The sequence below is a fragment of the Triticum aestivum genome, chromosome 5D, assembly GCF_018294505.1.
Source record: "Triticum aestivum cultivar Chinese Spring chromosome 5D, IWGSC CS RefSeq v2.1, whole genome shotgun sequence".
Taxonomy (NCBI): Eukaryota; Viridiplantae; Streptophyta; class Magnoliopsida; order Poales; family Poaceae; genus Triticum; species Triticum aestivum.
The window spans coordinates 48,397,955-48,404,537 of NC_057808.1; positions in this window are offsets into that span (position 1 = coordinate 48,397,955).

Here is a 6,583-nt window from a genome sequence, read left to right on the forward strand (position 1 = left end):
CCGTGCGTGTGTGCGTTCATAGGGGTGAGTGTATGCGTGTGTATATGAGCGCTTGCGTCTGTATTGTGTAAAAAAACGTAAATGCGTGTCAAAAAGAGACTAGTCAGTATACTCAATATTGTGCACCTCGGAGAGGAAAACGATAGAACTAGTATGTATTTATTTACGATGCAGATTCACTCATTTTGCTCCATATGTACTCCGTCTCGGTGTAGTCTAGTCACTTGTTGAAATCTCTAGAAGGGCAAATACTCCTTTCTGGTTTACAGGGCTATACTAGCAAGTAGTTGTACGTACTAGTACAATAGTGGGCTCACATAGCAATTTTGTCTCATGCAAGAGCCTGGCTATATGCATGCTCCAATGTTCGCAACTGCAACGTTCGGTTTGCGCTTGGCTCTTCGCCTCTTCGAGAAGACGAACAATGATGTTACTACTACTGCTTCTACAGTGTCGAATCCACTGCTGCATGTCCGTCCACCGCGCGCGGGACGGATAGGTTGTTGTAGAAGTACTACTAAGCAAAATCCTGTCCTCGTTTGCGAGCAACCGCGCGCATGGGTGAGGGAGAAGGCGTGTAGTAAAATCAAGCTTCTCCTCGTTGTACGAGTTGACGCGACACATCATAGCACTGGCCCCACATGATTGCCTCTAAACTTGGCTGAAAGACCCGCAGTGTACAATATATTTGCTGCAACCTCTAAAATTTACCCACCACAAATTAAAATATATGTGGTCGTATGCATCGTTCTGATGCAGAGGCCGGGGAGTCCCCCCTTTTTAAAAAAACAAATTAAAATATATATTCCTGTCTTGACCAGATGAGCGTGCAAACTACAATCACCACTGTGTCAGGTAGGGCCAGAAGACTATTTTAATTTAAAAAAAAACTTCGAGACGGCCACATAGCATGGAGCCGACCCCAACGATTTTAAGCTTACAGGCACGGTACACGCTATCCTAGACTACTCTACACATGAAACTGCCACACGAGCGTCCGGGCTGCGCTTGGCTCTTCGCTTCTTTGGGAAGTCGAACAATGATGGAGTACTACTCCACTTAGGAGTACTACAGTATGCTTCTGGCCATCGGACACCGATTGAACTGCTGCATGTCCACCGCGTGCGGGAGGGAGAGCGTGTAGCGAAAGCTTCTCCTAGTCTTGCCAGCCACCACGCTCATGGGCGAGGGAGGGATGCTCCTGCCTTTGCGTGTATGACAGGTGGGCCCGACAGGTGTGTGGCCAACCTGTCATACAGCCAAAGGCAGGTGCAGTTAAGTCCGCGAGGGAGAGGATAATCAAACTTCTCGTTGATGTACGAGTTGACGCGACACATCAAAGCACTGCACTCGATATATTTCAATAATTTGCGTTTACCGATGCATTAATTACAATGCATGCATGCATGCCGTGACTCTCCTTTTGATACTTGCATGTGTTGATTTAATGCACCTTGAAGTAGTATAAAATACGTGACGGTAAAGCTTTGTAATACCCCGGCCCAAGTCGAGAGATGGTTGTGCACGAGGAGGGTGAGATCATGCAGACCGAACAGGACCCGACGATGGAGCTCTCTAAGGTCTCGATGGACCTCACTGTGCTCCACTGCCCCTTGTGCCTCCGCCCCTTGACGCCTGCAGTGTATGAGGTTCGAATACACCTCGTCCGTTCGGCTAATTGAGCAAGGTGCAGGTTTCTTGATTGATGTGCTGTTCAATTGATTTCTATAGTGCAAGGGAGGGCACTTGGCCTGCGCGGACTGCCGCGTCCTTATATATTCATCAGTCTTGCTATAAGTCGCAGTAGATGCTATATAGGTCCGTCGGATCTTACATCAAGATCCGTGCTTTCAGATTTTCTTTTTCTCTCTTAAGTCTCATTCGAGTGAGACATAGCCACGCCATTAAACAGAGGCTCGGGCGCCATTAATGGAGACCTTGGGAGAGAGGTGGACGGCAGATGGAGGTCAAAGGGCTCTCCTCCCGATAAGCACGCGCAGGGGTCTGATCGCACGCCTCTCGTACTCAAATAGCTACCCTGCACGGCGCCTCCTAGCTAATAAAAAATGGGGACACGTGGTGGCACATAAATGGTACTAGTAAGTAGAACGCCCATGGTTTCAATAATACTTGTGTTTCCGATTGTAACGTGACAGCACTTGTTCCAAAATGACTTTTGTTGATTGTTAATGTGTGCGCCTTCCCAAATCGGACTGCAAATTTACCACAACATGTTGGTGCCATGCCATGGCACCAAGCCAAGTTTCATTATTTTCATGCATGTTTTGGATTTACAGGAATTAAAAAACTAAGTTTCTCAATGTTTCCAACCCAGCCACGACGCCCAGAATTTTGAATTTCATTCCCATTTCTTGCATGGAACCAAGAAATTTACCAGAGGACACACATGTGATTTTTCAACCAACTTTGGTGCACTGGAACACGTGCTTGTATTTCAAATTTGAATTATGTGCACAAAGGTGACACGTTCCCTCCTAGAACCACGAGCCTTCTTGAGAGAAGCTCCGATTTGCAAGAAGCTTATACCAAAATTTGTTCCTATTCGGCCAAATTTTTTTACCACGGCATGCTACTACCATGACATGACACCATGCCAAGTTTCATGATTTTAAAACCAAGTTTCTCAATGTTCTCGACCGAGCCACGATGCCCAGATGTTTGAATTTTATTCTCATTTTTTGCATGGGACCTACTCCCTCCTTCCATCTATATAGGGCCTAATGTGTTTTTCAAGACAGCCTTTGACTATTGACATGATTAATAGCACATGAGATGTATACTATGAAAATTATATTATTGGAAGCTCCTTTGACATACAAATTTAGCCTCGAAAAACGCATGTCATATATTATTGCTCTAACGTTTGGTCAAAGTTAGCCTTGAAAAACGCATTAGGACCTATATAGATGGAAGGAGGGAGTAGAAATTCACCCGAGGACACAAATGTGATTTTTCAACCAACTTTGGTGCACGGGAGCATGTGCTTGTAGTTCAAATTTGAATTATCCACATTAAATGACCAAAAACTCAATTAATGTGTAAATAAGGCCAAACGAAGCCGGAATAATTCCAAAATTTAACAGGGCACTCATGTAGTTCTATGTTGCCTTTGTAAATAAACTCAAGGGGGACAACGTATATCGTTTCGCACTCAAAGGTGGCATGTTCCCTCTCAGAACCACGAGCCTTCTTGAGAGAAGCTTCAGTTTGCAAGAAGCTTATACCAAAATCTGTTCCTATTCGGCCAATTTTTTTACCACAACCTGGTAGTACCATGACATGACGTCCATGCCAAGTTTCATGATTTTCAGACGTGTTTTCGATTTACAAGAATTTTAAAACCAAGTTTCTCAATGTTCTCGGCCGAGCCACGATGCTCAGATGTTTTAATTTTATTCTCATTTCTTGCATGGGACCTAGAAATTCACCCCAGGACACAGATGTGATTTTTCAACCAACTTTGGTGCACGAGAGCATGTGCTTGTAGTTCAAATTTGACTTATGCACATTAAATGACCAGAAACTCAATTAATGTATAAAAAACGACAAACGAACCCGGAATAATTCCAAAATTTAACAGGGCACTAATGTAGTTCTATGTTGCCTTTGTTAAGAAACTCAAGGGGGGGGGCAGCGTATATCGTTCCACACTCAAAGGTGGCACGTTCCCTCTTAGAACCACGAGCTTCCAAATCGGCCCATTTTTTTACCACAACATGTTAGTGCCATGACATGACACCATGCCAAGTTTCATGATTTCTAGGCGAGTTTTGGATTTACATGAATTTAAAATCAAAGTTTCTCGATGTTCTCGGCCGAGTCATGACGCCCAGATGTTTGAATTTCATTCTCATTTCTTCCATAGGACCTAGAAATTCAAGCAAGGACACACATGTGATTTTTCAACCCACTTTGGTGCACCGGAGCATGTGCGTGCAATTCATATTTAGATTATGCACATTAAAAGTCCAGAAACTCAATTAATGTATTAAGAGAGATGGATCGGCATCCATGCATATGTGCAGGAGAGGAATAAGGTTGGGAGAGAGACAGAGCTAGAGTGTTGGAGGGGGTGGTAGTGGAGTTGCTTCTAGCAAATGGTGGGATAGGCTTGCTAGACAAACGGAGGGCACGCCCGCAATATCAATAAGAGAGGAGATGGCTGCTTGTTGTCTGTGCACGTGCGTGTGAGAGACGGGTTAGGAGGCATGCACGAACGATGAGGGGGGACGATGTGGCTGTGGTAAGCAGACGTAACTACATAGGAAGATCAATCGCCCTTTGTTATAGAAAAGAGAGACATAACTTGTGAGGTACGTCGATCGATGGGGGGGTAGTTAAAGTCGATCTAGGTATATGTTGGAAGATCGATCGGTATACATGCATGTGTGTGTTAGAAGCAAATGAGGCACGAGGAGAAGGATAGAGAGAGAGGGATGCATGTAGGAGGTGGTACGAGAGGCATACTATATCGAGGGGGGAGGAGTGTGCGAGTACGAGAACGATGAAAAGAGTGGTGGGAGTGAGGCATGGACGGTGACAAGAGAAGAGGGGAAGCTTGTGTTTGTGCTAGGCACACCTGGCTAGAGAGGCATATCGATCGATGTGTGCCGTAAAGAAGGAGCTGGGGGGCCTACACACACCGTGGGTGAACGACCTAAAGTGAAAAGACGAATTTGCGTGATGGAGCTAGAGAATACTGAGGGAGGGTGAGAGGGATGCGGGTGTGTGCATGCACAAGAGAAAGTTAGCGCTAGCTACAAAGATAAGAGGGTTGTGTGGGTGTAAAAGACGAATAGAGATCATATATACTTCATTATAAAAAGCGAATTCGGATATTTGAAGAATTTATCGTAGTGTTTCAAACTGACGCATGTGTGAATATATATAACGGTGATACACATGGTGTGGTTATGAACATGTTATACTACATTTAATATATTTTATCTCTACTCTTATAAAAAACGGAGTTGTTGATGATGTTGTGCCTGCCATCCTGCATTATAGGCCATCCGATTTATATCTGGCGGATAGCAAGGAAACTATGATGGTTGAAGTTGGCAACAATCATGATTGTAGATTCTTATTGAAATAGAGAAACGAATTCAAATTTAGTTCGAATTGCAGCGGTAGTATAGACATTTGGAATGCACTAAAATGTTGGTATGAGTAGGTTACATGCATTATACAGCAAGCGAAAAAATTTAATTGGACATAACATGGACTCATACTCCCTCCTTCCATCTATATAGGGCGTAATGAAATTTTTAAGACCGCCTTTGACTATTGACAAGATTAATAGTACATGACATGCACAATGTGAAATTTATATCATTGAAAGAACCTTTCATAGACGAATTTAACGGTGTGCTTTGTGTAAGTTGCATGTCATATATCATTGCTCTAATATTTGGTCAAAGGTAGCATCGAAAAACGCATTAGGCCCTATATAGATGGAAGGAGGGAGTAGCTTTGAATAGCATTTGTATAGTAAAATGGGGCAAGACTCTCTTTGTGTGGTGTGAATAGTTTTATTATTTCGATTTCTTTTTGGTTGAGGGAAGTGCGAATTGATTGGGTACGTACAAGTACAATATTACTACACGTTAGGCTTGTCCCTAAAATTCAACCCCCGTCTTGTTATATCCCGAAAATTCAGATATCGTGCTCCCAAAACTGGCGCCTTCACAACCCACACCTTGCTATCCCGAAATTACAACGCGCGCGAAAACTCCCTCCAGCTGCCAAATCCCGACACGCGAAATCCCCCTTCTAACCCTGAGCCGAAAGGGCCGCTAGTTCAAATCGGTGGGGGGTACTTTTGTAACACACCCTACATTTTGGACAAGCGCGTCCCTAAGTCATGCTTCACCCCCTCCCATCGCCCCCTTTTCGCCATTCGAAATCCCAGGCCGCCATAACCTCTCTGCTCCAGCCGCGAAACCCACCCTCCTCCGTCCGCCACGTCACCGCTGCCCAGCCGGAGCCTCTTCCCCGACGACGTCGTCCACCGCAACAGCTCAACGTCCCTCGTCCACCTCCCCGGATGAGGATCCGTCGTCCATCTCGCTGTACCGCCGGTCCAAGGAGCTGCTCCGACGATCGCCCGTCTATCGCGGCTGCTCCATCCCCACAGTGCCGCCTTAACCTGCTCCACCGGAACCGCAGCATCCTCACCGACTCCTCGGACGAAGCCGAGGCCTACTCGGCACCACCAAAGATGTTGTACACTCATCGCATCGCACCTTCTCCTTAGCTCGACCTCCCGGCGCCAACGGTGCTCCATCCCCCACCCCCATGGAGCGGCTACCTTGAAGCCGGCGCCGCGGGCGACATCTCCATGGAGGCTCTCCCCCAGTGCGAGGCCCCTTTGGTGGCGGCGTCCATACCAGCCGGATCTGCTGCTGCTGCTCCGGCTCTCGCTCGCTCGCTCACGCTGCTGCTGCTGCTCCGGCTCTCGCTCACTCGCCCAGCTGCTGCTGCTGCTCTCCCCCTCACCCGTGCTGCTGCTCTGCTCCGATTAAGCCACACTTCAGTCGACTGAATCGACTTTTGGGTCAGT